Below are 19,412 nucleotides of genomic sequence, written 5' to 3' on the forward strand. Positions count from 1 at the left end.
TATGTGATTGACTGCAAGCAGTAAAGATCGGTACTCCCCCTAGAGGGTTCACGTGTGGTGCGGGCCGACGAGAGCCTAGTGTGTGCAGCTTCCCTGATGCAGATCATCACGGCCAAGAGCATTGTTCTCCTCCCATTCCAAGCCATTCTACTGCTAATCCTTGCCCTTCCATACCAACAAAACATGTTGCGAGCCTGTACAGAACTCAGTCCTGAACTGATCACAGGGGGCAACATGCACTTTAAATCTCAATCACTTTTGCATGTCACAACAAGCATATAAGGACAACCAATCAATACTTACGGCTGGTGCACACTATAAGAGCTTTTCTGAGCGCTTTGTGATTTTAAAAGCTCTTGCTAATGTTATCCTATGTGAGTGTTCACACTGGAGAGATGCGATTTTGTTAAATTTCCCCATCAAGGCATTGCATTAACAAGAGCTTTTAAAATAACCAGTGTTTAAAAAGCTCTTGTAGTGTGCACCAGCCCTTAGTGCTTGTTCACACTAAGGGCGCTTTCAGGGAATTTTTTAAGCACCAGTGATTTTGAAAATCACCCTAAAAGTGCTTGTGCAATGATTCCCTATGAGAGTGTTCACATCTGAGCGGTTCAATTACGATCCGCTCGCCAAAGCACTGCCTGTACCATTTTTGGAGCGATTTGTCTATAATGGCAGGTATAGGGAAATCGCAAAACGCTTGAAAAAGCACTTGGTATAGCGATTTCCCGAGCGCTTTTAAGAATAAATTGTATTTATTATTTTCCGGGTGGAGAGAGTTCACTTCCTGACTAAGGTCAGGAAGTGAAAAAACAGGATCGCTCTGCTGAAGCGCTTAGAAAAGTGCTAAAAAAAAAAAAAAAAAAAAACAAACGCAACACGCAGGTAAGCGCCGGGAGCAGCTAACAGAAATAAATAAATCGCAAAACGCTGGCGTCGGAGACTGCGATTTTATGATGTGAACAAGGCCCACAAGGTTTGTGTAGCAAAATATTGCCCAGAAGTGCTAGTGAACAGTACTTAGCAATTTCTGACTGAACTTTGATGGAAATCGACTGAATGCACAAACCGCTCTGCCAATGTGCACCACTGCTTTAGGTAAATGATACATAATCTCACAACTGACAACTTTAAGGACAAAAACATCAAACATACAGCAGAAGACCTTATAGTAAACTCCAAGGGAACAGGAAAAGTAGCTTACTATATCAGAATTGGTCATACGTTATACAGACGCATTTGCTGGGACCGGAGGACTGAGTTTACTATATCCAAAGGTTTACTATATAAGAGTTTACTAGAACGAGATTCTACCGGATATGCATTACAAATTTTATTATTTCTATTACATCATATGTCCAACAGACTGAGGGCTGGTGCACACCAAAACCCGCTAGCAGATCCGCAAAACGCTAGCAGATTTTTAAACGCTATTTTTTATTTTTATGAGGCGTTTTGCTAGCGTTTTGCGGATTGCTGCTGCGGTTTTCAGTATAGTAGATTTCATATATTGTTACAGTAAAGCTGTTACTGAACAGCTTCTGTAACAAAAACGCCTGCAAAACCGCTCTGAAGTGCCGTTTTTCAGAGCGGTTTGCGTTTTTCCTATACTTAACATTGAGGCAGAAACGCATCCGCAATCCAAAAAATGCCTCACCCAGGCATTTTTCGTTTCCGCAAAACGCCTCCCGCTCTGGTGTGCACCACCCCATTGAGATACATTGACCAAGCAGATCCGCAGCCGCAAGCGGATCTGAAAACGCCCAAAAAGCCGCCCGGTGTGCACCAGCCCTTAAAGTTGAAGTAGTAGATCTTCATGTGTTGATCCGCACTAGTCATTGTGCAGCAGTCCCATTCAATGTGTAGAAATGTGGTTGCACATCACGCAGAAATGCTGCTGGATGGCCTCTGCTTTTTGGCCTCTCACCACAATGGTGTAAACAGGCATAATTAAAATCAATCGTTAAATCCTGCCAGAAGCATTTTGGGTGTGAGCAACCTATTCAGTGTAACAAACAACAATACCCGTGCAATATAAACTGATCATGTGATGATAAAATAGATGATGAGAAGTTAACTTCAATGTAAACTACAGGTCTAAACTTTTAAGGCCCATTCACACGGCTGCTTTCCGTGCATTATCCCAACTATGGTATTTAAAACAGCCAGGAAAGTGTCTGGAATAAATTGCTCATAGAATTCTATAGAAATGTTGGGAGTCCGTTCACACGGGCAGCCATGGCAGGATTTGGTTAGTGTCATGTTTACAAAGCACTAGAAAGTAGCAGCATGCAACACTTCAGGGGTGCTAGAAGGTTAGAAAATGCTGGATAAATAAGCATTTTCTGAGATCCAGAGGTACTGTGATAGTAGTAACCAAACTGAGCAAATGCTGGCCAAATGCTTAAAGGGACCCTAAACAGTAGATATATATATATATATACGGATAGATATAGACAAATGCGCGGTTTTCTAAATCTGAACGGCACATGCGCAGCACAGTCACACCGGCCACCGTGATGACGCGGAGCGTCACAGTTCAGGAAGTGTTGTGCCGACACTCAGACCAGGTGTCGCCGGTGATGAAGGCGCCAGTGGGACCGGGAGACAGGAGGACCTTGAGGCCTACGGTGGGCTGGAGGAAGCCCCAGGTAAGTACCAATTTCATTTATATCTACTGCTCAGGGTCCCTTTAAAGGACAACTGACCTGAAAGGGCTATGGAGGCTGACATATTTGCTTCCTTTTAAACAATGCTCATTGCCTATTATTATTAGTAGTATTTATAAATCGCCAACATATTACACAGCGCTGCACAATAGATAAATGGGTTAACATACAAGGTAGAACATATGGAAACTCACAACAAAACAAGATCATGTAAATGATTTGATAACAATACAGTGTCATAAGTCAAAATACAGACTGTTCTAGTCCACAAGAGCGGCGATTGTCAGTACTGCCTTACTGTCCTGCTGATCCTCTGCTTCTTTTAGTCATAGACCCTGCGCAAGCATACAGATCAGATGTAGACGGAAATACCCGATCTCCGTCGGGTCCGCTCTACTGCGCAGGCGCCGGAAACTTGCGCCTGCGCAGTAGAGCAGACCCGACGGCGATCGGGTATTTCCGCCTACTTCGGCGCCGACAGCCGTCAGAGCGCCTGCGCAGGAGCCAGGAAGGTAAATATTACGTCACCGCTGCACGGAGGGCTGCAGCGAGACCTCTGACGGATGGAGGACGGCGTGGGAAGCCTCATTAGGATCCGGAGGCTTCCCTCACCCGAGGTGAGTACCCGCCAGGGGCCGTTTTGTCGTTACAGTTCCTCTTTAAGTTTGACTGCATTTGCCGCATGCTTGTTTCAGGTGAGTGATTCAAACAGTATTGATGCATGAAAGATCAGCAGGATGCCAGCCAAATGGTATTTGTTAAAAGGTAAATAAATATGGCAACACTCATATCCCCCTATAATGCTGGGTACACACCGTGCGTTCCCTCACTCGATGCCCGGCCACTCGATCATTTCCGAGTGCATTTCGATGATTGTTAGGTCGATTCTCATGCAAAGTATGCCAAAACGACCTAACGATCAATCGAAACGGGAATCGGACATGCCAGAAATAATCGAGCGGCTGGGAATCGATGGGAATCGAGCGGGCTATCGAGTGTGGGAACGCACAGTGTGTACCCAGCATAATGTCAGTTGTCCTTTGAAGCACACCTGAAGTGAGAGGAATATGAAGGTTGACATTTATTTCCTTTTAAAGTCATTCAGATTGCCTGGCTGCCCTGCTGATTATCTGCCTGTAATACTTTAAGCCATAGACCCAGAACAAGCCTGCAGATCAGGTGCTCCGATTAGCTGCATGCTGGTTTCAAGCATGTGATTCAGAAACTACTACAGCCAAAGAGATCAACAAGACAGCCAGGCAACTAGTATTGTTTACATGGAAATAAAATATGGCAGCCACCACAAGCTTCTCATCTCAGGTTTCCTTTATAAAAAAAATAAAAAATAAATAAACACACACACACACACACACACACACACACACATTAGGTAGGCAAACACCACAAAAAAAAGCACAAAATTAATAGGTTTCATTTAAGCGCTGCCATTTTTTTTAAAAGTTTATTCAACTGAGGCAACAAACACCAAGAAAGCATCTAGGTGAATACGTTCTTAGCAGACACAAAAAGAGCTTTACAATGGACTTAGCTTTTCTATTGGTCAGTGCAAGCAAGCAACATTCACTGCAGGCGCAGCCATAATCACACAGGCGCAGTGCACTCATACACAGTCAAGTCAAGCGCAGCCACGAGAACATACCCAACAAACTTTTGTCATAAGTTCAGGAGCTAGGAAGACCCCGGAAGCCTCTGGAATACAGAGTTCAAGATAGGCACAGCTAAATATACTAGCCACAGAAGTCCACAGCAATTCAATATTTTACTGTCCATAGAAAGCCACAGTAAGATTCACCACCAACATCAGTGGCTAGATCCCAGCGTCCCAGGATCCACAATCTCAAATATCAGAAAGGATAGCCTCCACCAAATCCAATCACAGAGAACTCGTCATGCACTCAGAGAGGGAAAGACAGGCCATAAACTCATGGCTAATGGGTTAAATGGCCGTATTCCCCCGCACTAGTAACGGTAACATTGCCGTACAAAGGAAGTGCATGGCGACTTTACCAGAGTTTACTGCATCAGGCCCATTGAGTGGTAAACACATTGCTCAGGTATAGCCAAGTGACACATACTGTTTCTATGGAAAGGGAAGGAGGGACAACAGGGTGGTGCAAGTATCCTTCAGCACATTGAATTAGAGTGAGAACAGTACACTTTTGTACGGTTTCCATGAAGAGGGAGGATGGAGGGTGAGGCAGCACACAAGCAAGTTGTTTCCAACAGACAGGGTGAACGCAATAACAATGCAGTCATATCAGCAACGTCGTGCAACACCAGCGCATGCTAGATTCTCAACTGAGATGGCCACATTGGGCAAGTTACCTCTAGTGCAGGGGTAGGGAACCTTGGCTCTCCAGCTGTGATAAAACTACAAATCCCAGCATGCATTTACCTTTATTAATCATGACTTTGGCTGTCAGACTCCTGCAATGCATTGTGGGACTTGTAGTTTCTTAACAGCTGGAGAGCAAAGGTTCCCTACCCCTGCTAGTGTGTGCATTGGGCTTGGGAGCCTACAAAAGGAGAGTAAAAGGCACTGACTAATTTGCGGTCTGCTCTGATGTTACATCAGGTGTAAGCTGACAGATATTGGTTTATCAAAATGGTTACACAGTGTGTACACAAATCCAATTGTGACAAATTTTACCAGCTTACGATCGCACCATGCCACAGTGCAACCAAATCAGTGAGGCATACTTTCCATTGAAAGTATACCTCACTTCCGGGGTTACCACACACAACGCGCTTCAACTCTTGCAGTGCCGCAACGGGACGCAACACAATCTGTAGCCCAATAGGGTTATCACTATTTCAACAAGATGATGTGGCAGTTTTGGGCGACAACACGACGGACCGCATGAAGTGTAAAAGGTCCCTTCCATTTAGTATGAAAGCCAATAAATTTTGAAAACTACATGGAAGTGGGTAAACTCTCATACTACATGCTGCACCATTGCCCAAGCAGTTGGATGTGTGTGGCTACACCCTTGGCTGCGTGCCTGCCTGTCTAATGATTAAAGTAGACTGTAACCTCTACACTCCATAAGGAACATGACACAATTAATCTCAGTGAACAAATTGTGGTGGGTTTACCAAACCAGAACAAGAAAAACTGGAGCAAAGCTGGTGCAAAAGTGGACCAGAAACCATGATCAAGCATTTCTGACTGGTCATTCTGAGCAAGTGCTCCACTTTTGCACTTATTTTGCTCCAAATTTTTCTTGGTCACGGCCTACTAAAGAGAACCCGAGCGGAAATTCGGGTTAAGGAGCCATAAAATTACCTCTTTTTATTGACCTGTTCTATTAAGCATCAAGATCATAGCTGATGCGCTGCATCCCCGCGGCAGAACGAGGCATTTATACTCCCAAAATCCGAAGACAAAATTCCAAACTTTCAAAGTTGTGGATTTTGCTGCTCAGGGGATGCAGAGCTTTGCGCTGTAGCTCTGCCTCCAGTCAACCTCCGCCTCTCCCCAACCCTCTCAGTGAAAGAAGACTGAGGGGCGGAGAGAGGCGGAGATTGACTCGAGCAAAGGCAGAGCTACTGCACAAATCTCTGCCTCTTCCAGGAAGGACCACCAAAATTTGCCCCAGGGATTTCAGGAGTATAAATACATCGTTCTGCTGCGGGAATGCAGAGCATCAGCTATGATCTTAATGCTTAACAGAACTTACCAATAAAAAGAGGTATTTTTATGGCTTCAGACTCCACTTAAGGACCGCATGCATTTTGAATGATCTGTGCTGCGTGGTCTCTTCAGCCCGCAGCACAGATCGTGTGGCAGGCAGGGCGATCAGACTTCCCCCCCTTCTTTCCGCACTAGGGGGATGTCCTGCTGGGGAGTTCTGATCGCCGCCGCCGCCTGTTTGTGTTTAGCGGGGAGGGGCTCCTCAAAGCCTTATCCGCAGTGCTATTCTGCCTTCGCTATTCTGCCCTCCCTCTCCTTCCCTTCCTCCCCTCCTCGCTGTGGGCAGCACAGGACGGCGATCTATCCTGTACCGCCTCTGATAAGCTTTAGCCTATCAGATGCCGGCGATTCCCCGGGTGTTTACATTTCACCTGCGAGCCGCGATCTGAGGCTCGCAGGCTGTTCACAGAAACATCCTCCGTGAACTGACATGGAACGGCCGCTCGGAAACACCACTGCGACCAGCCGCCGCCTACCGGCATTGACTGGTCGTTAAGTGGTTAAGAAACACACCGAAGAGGAGGGAAGTGTCTGGAACCTGTAGAGGTTTCCTGTGTCCTCCTCGCCACTGCTCACCGGAGAGATTCGGGTCAAGCTCCTCTTCAAACTTGAGTGCAGCCATGTTGCACTCAGCTACGCCTGTGCAGTAGAATGGAGTCACTTGTGCACGAGCGGCTCCGACTTCTTCTTAACCCTCCTGGCGGTAACCCTGACCTACACTCGGGGTAGCCGCTGCGGAGGATCGCATGGCCCCGGGTGGGACTTTTGTAATAAAACTTGTAATCGTTGTAGCTAGCACTAGGCTAGCTAACTGTGTCCCCAAAGTCCCTCCGGTCCCCTCCGATCGCCGACGCAATACATACTCCCCAGGGATCCCGCGATCGCGCAGCCTCCCAATCAGCTCCAGGCTTCGCTATGGGGAGGATCGGGACTGCGCATGACGTCATGTCCGATTGTCGCCATAGCGACAACTGAAGCTGATTGCGGAGGCTGCGGCTCTCGCGGGATAGCGGCTAGGTAAATATAAGCGGCGGCGATCGGGGGGGGGGGGGGGGGGAATCAGAGGTGTGGGGGACGTGGGGGGACTCTGGTAGCTAGCCTTGTGCTAGCTACAACAAGTTTTATTACAGAAATCCCTCCCGCAGACGCAGCAACCAAAACTGCATACCGCCAGGAGGGTTAACCTAAGATTCACCTCGAGTACGCTTTAAAATTTCTACATAAGTACTAATGATTGTGGTTAAATCAGTGCAGCTACAGTCTGCTGGCAAGTAACGACAATTCCAGAGTGGACAAGCGGCATGTAATGTCCAATGGAGAGAAGAGGACAGGATGATCTTTGCAGCGCAACCATCTAAAGATACACAGCTCCTACACACAGTTTATATATAATATTCACCTTGAACACTATCGGAATGTACCATGATCAATTCTGGTTTTAGTCAGGCATTAAAGGTCCAGGCCTTGTTATATTTGTAGCTATTTGTAGTGCATTTACACATTTTTTTCAAGACAATATCCGCCTTTGGATGCAGGAAAATGAAGGGTCAATTGAGTATAAAATTAGTACTTTTTCTTTGCTTGCTTATATTGAAACTTCAAAAGGAATCTAAACTTAAAATCTCAACCTAATACCCCCCAGACATGAGATTCTACCCTGCCTGCTACAGAAAACCGGTGATTTCAGAAGTGTGTGTGCACACTGCCACTCTCCCCAGTGCAATATACAGCACCCAAATGTGCTGTGCAAATCACACAGGTGAGTGGTGGTGCATGAGCAGGGAGAGCCAGTATCTACAAAGCTGCTGGATATGCACTTGTAAGGGATTGTTCAAACTATGAGCGTTTGCATTGTTTTTTAAACGCTGGCAATTTTTCTAAATCGCTCTAAAAGCATTTGTGCAATGATTTCCTATAGGAGTGTTCATATACGAGTGCTTCACTTTCTATTAAATCACAAATGCGGCTCCTGTACCATTTTCTGAGCATTTTTGTTCTATAGAAAGTATAGGGAAATCGCAAAACGCTTGAAAAAGCACTTTGAATTGCGATTTCCCAGGCGCGTTATTCTTTAATGAATAAATACATTGTATTTATTCATTTCCGGTTACAAGAGTTCACCTACTGACTGAAGTCAAGAAGTGTCAAAATGAATCGCTCAGTAAAAGCACTTTTCTAAGCACAAAGTACAGGGAAATTCGCTTTTAAAAATCACTCAACAAATCATTCAGCACTTGCGATTGCACTAGCGTTCTGTAATATAAACAAGGCCTAACAAAGGCTTCATGGGATCATTTCCAGGCAGGCCCGGGTTTACCTCACAGGAGCTTATAGGCACATGTCTTGGCACCCTAGACTTCTTCCTCCATGAACCTAAAACCCTCCACCAAACTGCACCACAAGTGTGCCGGCTGGCCCAGTTGTCACTTCTCCTTTACCCACCAGAGGTAGCTACTGGTGTCTCCAGTATTAGGTAACTAGAAAAACATCAGTATTAAGTAGTTAGCGGCAGGGCTGTGGAGTCGGTACAAAAATCCACCGACTCAGACTCCTCAGTTTTAAGATTCCACCAACTCCGACTCCTCTAATTTGCAATCTTGTTGATTGAAAGTATGTAACATGAAATTCGTCTCTTAACTGCCAACGCTTAGGAATTTTACAAGACAACTGAAGTGAGAAGGATATGTAGACTGCCATATTTATTCCCTTTAGACTAAAACTAGTCCTCGGTAAGAGTACTTGTAAAAAGTACAGACCGGAACAAAGAACATCTATCATGCCCTAGGCCAGTGATGGCTAACCTTGGCACTCCAGCTGTAGTGGAACTACAAGTCCCATGAGGCATTGCAATACTCTGACAGCTCTAAGCATAACTCGGGGAGGCAGAGGCATGATGGGATTTGTAGTTCCACCACAGCTGGAGTGCCAAGGTTAGCCATCACTGCCCTAGGCAATGTAACTGTGGGTACATGTAAGAGTGATGTGCAGGTACTCTGCAGGGGAATAAGGAGATTCTTCCTCTATTACACATTCTTCATGTACAATCTGAACCAGGTTTATGGGTGATAGACACCTCTATGTTCAATGTGCACAACATTCTCAGTGGATTCCCTGCCGCTCTGTGGAGAGTGCATATGTAGAGTATAGTACTACTGTGTAACAAAGTAAACCTGAGACAGATGAAATTAAAGTTTTATACATACCTAGGGCTTCCTCCAGCCCCCTTTAGGCTAATCTGTCCTTTGCTGTCCTCCTCCACCATCTGGATCTTCTGCTAGGAGTCCAGGTACTTGAGCCAGTCGGGCGTAGTGCACATGCACACACTCCGCCGCCGGAAGCATGCCACACCTGTGCAGCACTATTGCGCAGGTGCAGAATGCTCCTGGCAGTCGGAGCAACATGTGGACGGACTTTGCTGACTGGCTGAATTACCGGGACTCATAGCAGAAGATCCAGGTGGTGGAGGAGGACAGCGGGGGACTGATTGGCCTGAAGGGGGCTGGAGAAAGCCCCAATTATGTATAAAAAAAGCAAAAAGAGGGGGAAAAAAAAACACTTTTTATCTGTCTCAGGTACCCTTTAATTCGTAGTCACCAAACCAAATTTTAATTACATATCAAATTATTTGATTTCATGAGCAAAGGGAGTGCATACATTTGCATAAATCAGCATCAACGCATAACTATTTCAATCTCATTGACCATCTCTATTAGTGACACAGCTACACATCAATTTTATTCTTACAGCATAGATGTTATTTAGTATATATAAGAGATTCCTATGTACACATCATATATACAGTCACAATCAGATATGTATATCTGACTTAAAATTAGTTACTTGTACTGCTTCAATAAAGCAGTCCCGTATTTTTAGATTGGTTTATTTCATTTTTTGTGGACTAAGCACAGCTATTACTCTATATATAAAATTATTTATTAAGACTTATCTGAGAAATAGAACTTAATCATATTTTCTATTTTAATTACAGTTTAAATTCATTAGGAGTCGGAGTCGGTGCATTGTTTCCCGACTCTAGGCACCCAAAATTGCTCCGACTCCACAGCCCTGGTTAGCGGTGCTCCCAACTGAAGGGAGATCTCGGCAGTGCAATGCCGAGAGCAGGGTGAGCAGCCTCTCATTTACACTCTCATCAAGACTCTGCATAAGGAAAGCAGGAGCGAGGCGCTAGGGGATGGGAGTGAGCCGCCTTTCCATCATCAAGAGCCTGTAGATACATGCCTACAGTGCCTTATGGTAAATCCGTCCCTGTTTCCAGGGCTGTAGAGTCGGAGTAATTTTGGGTACCTGGAGTTGGTGGTTGAAGGAGTCAGAGTTGGAGTCAGATGATTTTTGCACTGACTCCAAAGCCTTGATCATTTCAACAGATCCTGGAACTCCATGCAGGCATTCCCCACAGTCTATTATTGTGATCCTTTTACAAAATACAGCAGAATCTCGTTAAACTCTGATATAGTAAAAGTATGGCTATACTAAACTCAGTCCTCAGGTGACAGCCATGTGCCTGTATAAATATAGAACTCTGATATAGTAAACTTCTGATATAGTAAACTGCTTGGCCATGTCAATTGATGTTTACTAGAAGGGCCGGTTACCACTAGCTGGCGTGCGTCTTGCAGGACGTATGTTGACACGTGATGTGAGCAGGGCTGTGGAGTCGGAGTCGGAGTCGTGGAGTCGGAGTCGTGGAGTCGGGCAATTTTGGGTGCCTGGAGTCGGAGTCGGAGTCGGGAAAAAATGCACCGACTCCGACTCCTAATGAATTTGTAACTGTAATTAAAATAGAAAATATGATAAAATGTTCTATTTCTCAGATAATAGTCATTAAAAATAATGTATATATACAGTATATATACAGTAAAAGCTGTGCTTTGTCTACAAAAATGAAATGAACCAATCAAAATTAGTTACTTGTGCTGCTTCAATAAAGCAGTCCCCGTATTTTTAAAGTCAGATATACATATCTGATTGTGACTGTATATATGATGTGCACACAGGAATCTCTTATATATACTAAATAACATCTATGCTGTAAGAATAAAGCCTGATGTGTAGCCATGTCACTAATAGAGATGGTCAACGAGATGGAAATAATTCCGCATTGATGCTGATTTATGCAAATGTACGCACTCCCTTTGCTGATGAAATCAAATAATTTGATATGTTATTAAAATTTGGTTTGGTGACTACAAATTAAAGGGTAACTGAGACGGATGAAAAGTAAAGTTTTATACATACCTGGGGCTTCCTCCAGCCCCCTTCAGGCTAATCAGTCCCTCGCTGTCCTCCACCACCCGAATCTTCTGCTATGAGTCCTGGTAATTCAGCCAGTCAGCGCAGTCCAGCCGCATGCCGCTCCCACAGCCAGGAACATTCTGCACCTGCGCAATAGTGCTGCACAGGTGTAGCATGCTCCTGGCGGCGGAGTGTGTACATGCGCACTACGCCTGACTGGCTCAAGTACCTGGACTCATAGCAGAAGATCCAGGTGGTGGAGGAGTACAACGAGGGACTGATTATCCTGAAGGCGGCTGGAGGAAGCCCCAGGTATATATAAAACTTTAATTTCATCTGTCTCAGGTTTACTTTGTTACACAGTAGTACTATACTCTACATATGCACTCCCCACAGAGCTGCAGGGAATCCACTGAGAATGCTGTGCACATTGAACACAGAGGTGTTGTCTTGTTTACAATCTCCTCATTCCCCTGCAGAGTACCTGCACATCATTCTTACATGTACCCACACTTACATTGCCTAGGGCCTGATAGATGTTCTTTGTTCCGGTTTGTACCTTTTACAAGTACTCTTACCAAGTACTAGTTTTAGTCTAAAGGGAATAAATATAGTAGTCTACATATCCTTCTCACTTCAGTTGTCTTGTAAAATTCCTAAAGCGTTGGCAGTTAAGAGACGAATTTCATGTTACATACTTTTAATCAACAAAATTGTAATATGCAAATTAGAGGAGTCGGAGTCGTGGAGTCGGAGTCGGAGTCGGTGGAATCCTAAACTGAGGAGTCGGAGTCGGAGTCGGAGTCGGAGTCGGTGGATTTTTGGACCGACTCCACAGCCCTGGATGTGAGCTCACATGCAGAATACGTAGCCGTTCCATGCACTGCTAGGGATTTGGGAGTGCAGATTAGGGCTGCATTTGGCCCTAGTGGAAACAGACCCTGAAGGGATTTTGCTGTAGATAAGCATACAAATTTTAAAAATACCAAGGTGAAAAGCTTTGGGGAAACAGAGGCCCATCCATAGGCCTCAGCACCGGAGCAATCACTTATCGTGGTGGTGGTGTTCTTCAGAGCATCTCCATCAGCTGGCAATTTGGCGCGGTATCAGCCCCGATCAGAGGAAGAGCAGTGGCACTGAACTACTGCCCATGAACGGCCAAATAGATATGGTTCAAAGTTGCCGACTTCCTCTGATTGAGGCCAGTACTGGACAGAATTACCACCAAGGTTAGGCCTCTTTCAGATGGGAGGACTGTGCGCTTGTTGGGCAGTTCAACATACCATTTGCAACTCACAAGAACCATTAGTGCGCAATTTAAACGCAGCCAAATGTTAGTGATTGTAACATCAGCTGTTGACACGCAGTGGTGTTACCTGGTGGCAGAGGACCGCAACATCCTGTCTAAGCATAGCTGCAGCCACGCTCAGATCTGGCTCCATGAGGGGCAGTCTACAGTGCTGGGACCAAGCACTAACAAGCGCCCAGCCAGTGCAGGAGAGCAGCTGACAAGCGGTGAAAGAGGCCTAAGTGATTGCTCAGGTGTCTGGACCTATGGATGGCATCCGTTTCTCTGAGGCCTTTCGCCTCAGTATTCCTTTAAGCCGATATAGGAGAAGTGATGGGACATCCCAATATTGAATTTAGCAGTGGGCACAGCATAGCTTGTAAGAGACGTGGACCACGCCAGGGATTGCCTAGGGCCTCGGCAAGCATGCAGTTCAGTCATCCGCCTGAAAGAGGCCTAACGGTCAAGGACCAGCTGCAGCAGAGACCAGCAGTCACCGACCAATGATGCATTGTAAATACGCTGGTGGGTTTTTGGTGAAGGCAGCAAGTTGGGGCTGTCTCTGCCAAGAATCAAGCATGTGTACAACAGCCCAGATGCATCGCCAAGAGATCAGGAGTGTCGGATCACCTCAGCCAAGTCCATTGTTCTCCCTCCTTACCACTCCTACTCTGTTATGTACTGCATCATCGTCCCTCTGCCTATTCCACATTATCAGAATTTATCGCTAGACTGTAGGCTAACGCTCGTTAGTACAGAACTCAGCCCTGAACTGTCCCTTAAGTTTAGAGTCCCATTTTCCAAATAACGGATCATTAACTTTACGGACCTATTTGCATGGGTTTATTACAGCTTCTCAAGTTCCTTTCCCCATCCCTAAAGCATACAGATCGGGTAATGGTTACACTATAACAGGGACATCCAAATACTCCGCATGCAGTATATCATTTGGGGTAGGTTAGGTAAGTATATCTTCCAAATATTGATTAGTTACCTGATCAACCACTTTACATCAGAAGACAAAAAGTTGTCAGCTGAAGTCTTCTCTAATATCAATCACATTACTGTAGCCACTAGTACAAAGCTATGTAGTGTCACATATAGCGGTTCTCCAGCATCAGATGGGTAATAAATGGGCAAGACTGTATACTTCACCCGAAGTATCAACTGTAAATGCAACAGTTTTAAAACCTCTTCACCACATTTAACACTACAATAAAATCTAATATCCAAACTATAAAAAATTGCATAATGTAGGGGTACCTTATGACTATGGTGGGGTAAGCCTCATTGACATGGTGGAGTGTTTTTGGCTGAGGCGAAAATTATTACAGTGAATCCAGTGTGTATACAGTGGCCTTAATGCATTTCCAAGAGTTCAGGAGTGCCAAATTGTCTTAGTCAAGCGCATTGGTTTCCTCATTACTCCACCTGCTAAAAGCCACTCAGTCATCATTCCTCCCCCTTTTATGACAACAGAAAGCACAGCGAGGCTACAGCTCCACAACACATCTGTACAGCACTTGGCACCAAACTGTAACCCCATCCCTGCGAGGGACAGTCGTACATGTTTATGCCCCATACATACACACACTTGATTGAAGAAATGTTCTTGCACTCCCATTAACCGGTCCTAAACGGCAACACAGGAAAAATGCAGCATGCACTGCATTGGCATTCGGGTAAAAATTGAATCGCACAAGTGGGATCCTCGGGAACGATATGTAAATTGGATCAAAATGCGGCATGTGGAAAAGGGCCCTAAAGCTGATATTTTTTAGGCTGTTTGCACACCTCGTGTGCGATGCAGTGTGTGGATCACAGAAATGAGGCTCCATATGACCCTGCACCATAGTGCGGAGATGGGATCATATGCATAGGCCCACCCCCCACGGCTAGTGATGTACTTCCCATCAGTCTACACATGCGTACAACTTCACACCCATCGAGCACACTGCCTGCATTGCTTATTGGCTTGCATTACTGCATGATCCGTGCAGTAGGAGGGGTTCATGTGGTAACACGCTGCAGACTTTGCAACCAGATTGTGGCAATTTTGATACTTCCATCTCGCCACATCACCTATGTAAGTTTCCATAGACTTGCATGTCCTTTTTAGCGGGAAGAGTACCGTGGTGCGACACACCGCGGGCAGAGAGCAAGGGACCGCAGTCTCACAGTGGGGCTATGCAGTGGGAAGTAACAGAGGCAACACAGAAAGTCACACTGCAATAGTGAGTCGATCCAATGGACTATGGTATCCTAATGGAGTACATGCAGTACGTTACCATGCAACACACACATTAGCACTGGCAGTGAAGCAAACTTTTCATTGACTGTATGCAATGCATTGGTGGCACAGCATGTGCTGTGACTATTCCATTCCTGTTTTTATAGGTAACACAACGCATTTCCCACTGTGTACTAGCTTAACAGGTTTTTTTCATCATTCATATGATTTGTCTGATACAGATAATACAGGTAACGGTCTGCTTTCTACCTGCATAAAACAACAATTTTAATAATCCAATCAAAAACAGGGCTATTATATGATACACCATTGATCAATACTTAAAAAAAAATTGGAAGTATATGCTCACTGTGCCAGACTACTGTCATCAGAAAAATCTATCCACACTGTAAACAGGCTACACACAATGTCATTCCATACAATTTTAGCACGTATCCTGAATTCACAATCAAAAGAGCATTTTGAGAACACAGCAACAGGGTAATCAGAAACCGTTAGTAAATAAGTATACTGCAGCTGCGTACCCAGATAGTTAAACGAGACAGCTATTCCAAGCATGCCACAGCTTTCGCTGGCAAGTTTCTAACGTGGATAGCTCAACAATAGAGATGAAAAACAGCAGGTCCTTATGACATCACATGTGCACAGCTGATTCTCCCTATACATTATGTGAAAGGCAGAAGACAGAAACAAACACACACAGCTAGCAAGAGAAACATCACATTCCTGGATGTGTTAGGTGGGGCTAGAAAGTAACTAAGGATAAAGACAATGAGAATGATTTTCTTTGTTATTAAATGTAAGTATGTGGTGCCACCAACCTTCCTATAAGCTCCTTCCGTTGCCTTTCCAGGCCTCCTCCTCCTCCTCCCCTCCAATAACATTTACAGTAACAAACACACATCCAGGCTGTGTTTGTCAGAAGAGGGTAGTGGAGATCTGCAGCACTGCAGCACTCAAGATACAAACACAGAAATAAATAGAAAGCAGAACAGGCAGGAGACATTCCTAGTTAGGGCTCATATTTTTTTTTTATTTTAGCTTTTAACCTTGACACTGGCAATTACTATGCAACCGTTAGATCTTTATCAATGCAAAGAGTGGCAAACTACTGCAGTGTACAATGGCTGTCAGAGATCCTGCTACATCAGTGACACCTCAAACAGCCACATCAACAATAACCAAACTGCCATAACAACACACACTGGTAACACAAGGCTGTACAGCAATCTGGTGCATTTCAGTGCCTTCTGGTTCCATGTAACTGACATGACTTTCACAAGGCCTTCTGATGCCAAGAGTAGCACAGACATACATACGAAGTAATTTCATATATCTGATAACAGAAGTGTATAAATATGGGAGCCTTTGTAGAATATAAACATTGCCTAACACTGCAACTCACACATATCTTAAGTCATAACCCTGTGTGCAGGCATGTCCTGGTTCTTGAACCACTAACACACATTTTAACACAAATTGCTAGGACCACCAACACAAGATACTGACTCCAGAATAAATGATTAACCAAGAGACAAGTATTCCTGCTCTAATACCAGGTACTCATGGCAGAAAGCAAAGCATGAACTAACAAACAGAACACTTCATCACAATCACTATTTACAACTTTACTCATGTAAACAGCTGCTGATTGTTTCTGCTGATTGCTTCTGCTGAAGGGGTGGGGAGGCCTTAAAGCACCTCCTACTGGGAGTTTCGCATTTGAAGGGAAGATTGACTCAGAGGCAAAAGGGGCAAATACCCTTTAGACACACTCAAAAAATACTGATGCATGATGTCTGGCTGCGATCTTGCACAGACATTAAAAACAGATGCCTGATCCAATTGCATATGGGTCAGATAGGGTGAAAATGTACCATTCCCACAGGCCTTACCAGTTCAGGACAGCTGACTCAACATGTATAAAATATGCCTAGCAGTGTTAGATTCCTTCCGATGATCACTACTGTATCCCCTCTTTACCCCAGTCTCTCACTTCTTTCCCCAACTCTTTAAGAAAGTTGTGTATTGTCTGAAAAGCTAAACTTTTATGTCTCTAATTATTTCTCTGTAAAGTTGAAGAGTATAGTTAGCACTTATGTCCAATGAGCGTACCCCACTTTCCTGTTCACGAATAGAGCTGGAAGCGATTATGGCTGAGAGGTCAGCCAGCGTGAAAATACATAGGAAACAGTTTTCCAATCACAGCAATCTAATTAGCCAAGTATTGAGGGTATATTATTACTACAACGTCTCTGAAACCTAGCAGTATGATGGTGCTGTCCACCCAAAACCATTAGTGGAATTTCCCCATGGACTTTCATGCTGGCTCACCTCAACCATACTAGCGCCGAGAGCTGTACTATACAAATGCTTTTAAATATTCTTGTTAAAAGTGAGCTTATCTTGCAAGATTTTAAGCCTGCCATGAGCCCAATCCAAACAAAGGCAATTTTAATTACTAGCAGCGTTCAATTAACTCAAATTTCTCCAATTTTCAATCTATCATCTCTTACATAGATGGCTGAACTGCTCGTTTGTCGAGCAGTTCTGCACCCCGTCTGCCACCCACGAGTGCCATTCGGGCGCAATGGCAGCATTTGTAACTCCCCGCTTCACAAGCGCTGATGCACGCAGAGTTAACTGGTGGCAAAAAAAGTCTCATGTCGCGTCTGAGCATAGCAACCAGAAGGAAGCAGCTGACAGGCGGTGAATTCGCCGTCTGACAGCTGCTCATGGAAAACAGGCCTAAGTGAACTGGGTTTAGAGGAGGATGAATCAGAAATTTGCACAGGGCTAATCAAAAACAGGAACAAATGATTAAGTAACTGACAGCTTGATTAATTTACTGAGCTGTCAGTTCATTAACAATTATCTTTTGAATCTGATTAGTCACATGCAAATTCCCAGTTCAGCCCAAGGTATTTTCCTAAACTGTAAAACCAAAGAAATAAACAAAAACAAAAAAAGCTGGTAGGCCACACTTCTATAAACTACAATGACAGGAGGCCAACCAGTCGTGAATATTGCTGGCCACTGGGACATGTGTGAGAAGTGATGGGTCTACTTTAGGGTGTGATGAGCACAGTCACTACAGGAGTGCCTGGTCACTGGCCACTTCCCTCATGTCCCCCTGGCCCACAGAGCTGTCCCCACAGCAGCTCACATCTTACAGGAAGATGTCACATCCAGGACTGTCCTGCTGGAGGATAAACCTGCTGAGGCCACACAGCACACTGACTCCACACTACTGTCACTGGAGCCAGGAAGATGGTAGAGGCCACACAGCCCCCGGGCCCACAGGCTGCCAAGGCAGGGCGGGTGACAGCCAGGACAGAGAGGCCCCCTCCTCATGGTTCCCCCGCACCCAGCAGCAACAGCAGGGAAGGGCCAGGCCTGCTCTTTGCCTCCTCCTCAGAAGGCCCGGGTGCAGCCAGCTGTGTGTGCCCGCCCGGTCCCGCACCCTCCCGCCACAAGCACATGCCCGGTTACCTTCCTGACGCTCCGGACAGCCTCGGACAGATTCCCACACCGAGCTGGGGAGGGGCGGCAAGAGGGCGCTGCGAGCACCGGAAACAAAGGCCGGCCCGGGGAAAGGTGGGCGGGGAGACGGGTAGGAGGGGCTGCTGCAGAGGTGACCGCCGGCCTCTCCTCCTCCCGGGGTGGAAGCGGGGCGGGCGCTGGACGCCCAAGATGGCGCCGCACTGAGACGTGGGATAAACGGTGCACAGTAGTCAGCCTCGCCCCGTCCCCTCTTACCCCGGCCTCAGCGGAGGTCCCTGCCTGGATCCAGCGCACGGGCGCCGCCCGCTATAGCTGCAAATAACATTGCGCTCTCTACCAGGCGGCGCCCAGATTACCTGCCTCGGTCAGCGCTCACCTGCTCCCTGTCACCCCAGCTGTCTCACCAGTCAGCCGCAACTTTATCCCTAATGTAAAGCCGTGGTGCCCACTGATGATGCAGTCTTACCAGTGGCGTCACTAAGGAACTTGGGGCCCCGATGCCAGTTTTACATGGGGCCCCAAGATCTATTGATATGGAGGCCTAAAGTTTGCTAAGGACAGCTGCAGCGTCAGAGAGGTGTCTTTAGAGCATACATGTCAAACTCTGGCCAGCAGGCCAAGTATGGCCTTCAGAGCCAACCCTCTGGGGGATAATACTGAGCTGAGCTCGGGGTAAGCCGCCACAGAGGATTTCTCAGGCCCTGGTGGGCCGATTTGCATAATTTTTTT

At 45.7% G+C, this 19,412-nt stretch overlaps 1 protein-coding gene across 1 annotated transcript in view; it reads right to left on the reverse strand.

Annotated features, from left to right (window-relative positions):
- The window catches only part of TAOK1 (TAO kinase 1), a 139,058-nt gene extending 120,277 nt beyond the window's left edge, over positions 1-18,781 (reverse strand). Inside the window, exon 1 of the mRNA XM_068270103.1 lies at positions 18,672-18,781. The gene's annotated coding sequence lies outside the window, so the exon portion shown is untranslated. The remainder of the gene's footprint in view (positions 1-18,671) is intronic.
- Positions 18,782-19,412: the final 631 nt, after the last annotated feature.

The sequence above is a fragment of the Hyperolius riggenbachi genome, chromosome 2 (assembly GCF_040937935.1).
Source record: "Hyperolius riggenbachi isolate aHypRig1 chromosome 2, aHypRig1.pri, whole genome shotgun sequence".
Lineage (NCBI taxonomy): Eukaryota > Metazoa > Chordata > Amphibia > Anura > Hyperoliidae > Hyperolius > Hyperolius riggenbachi.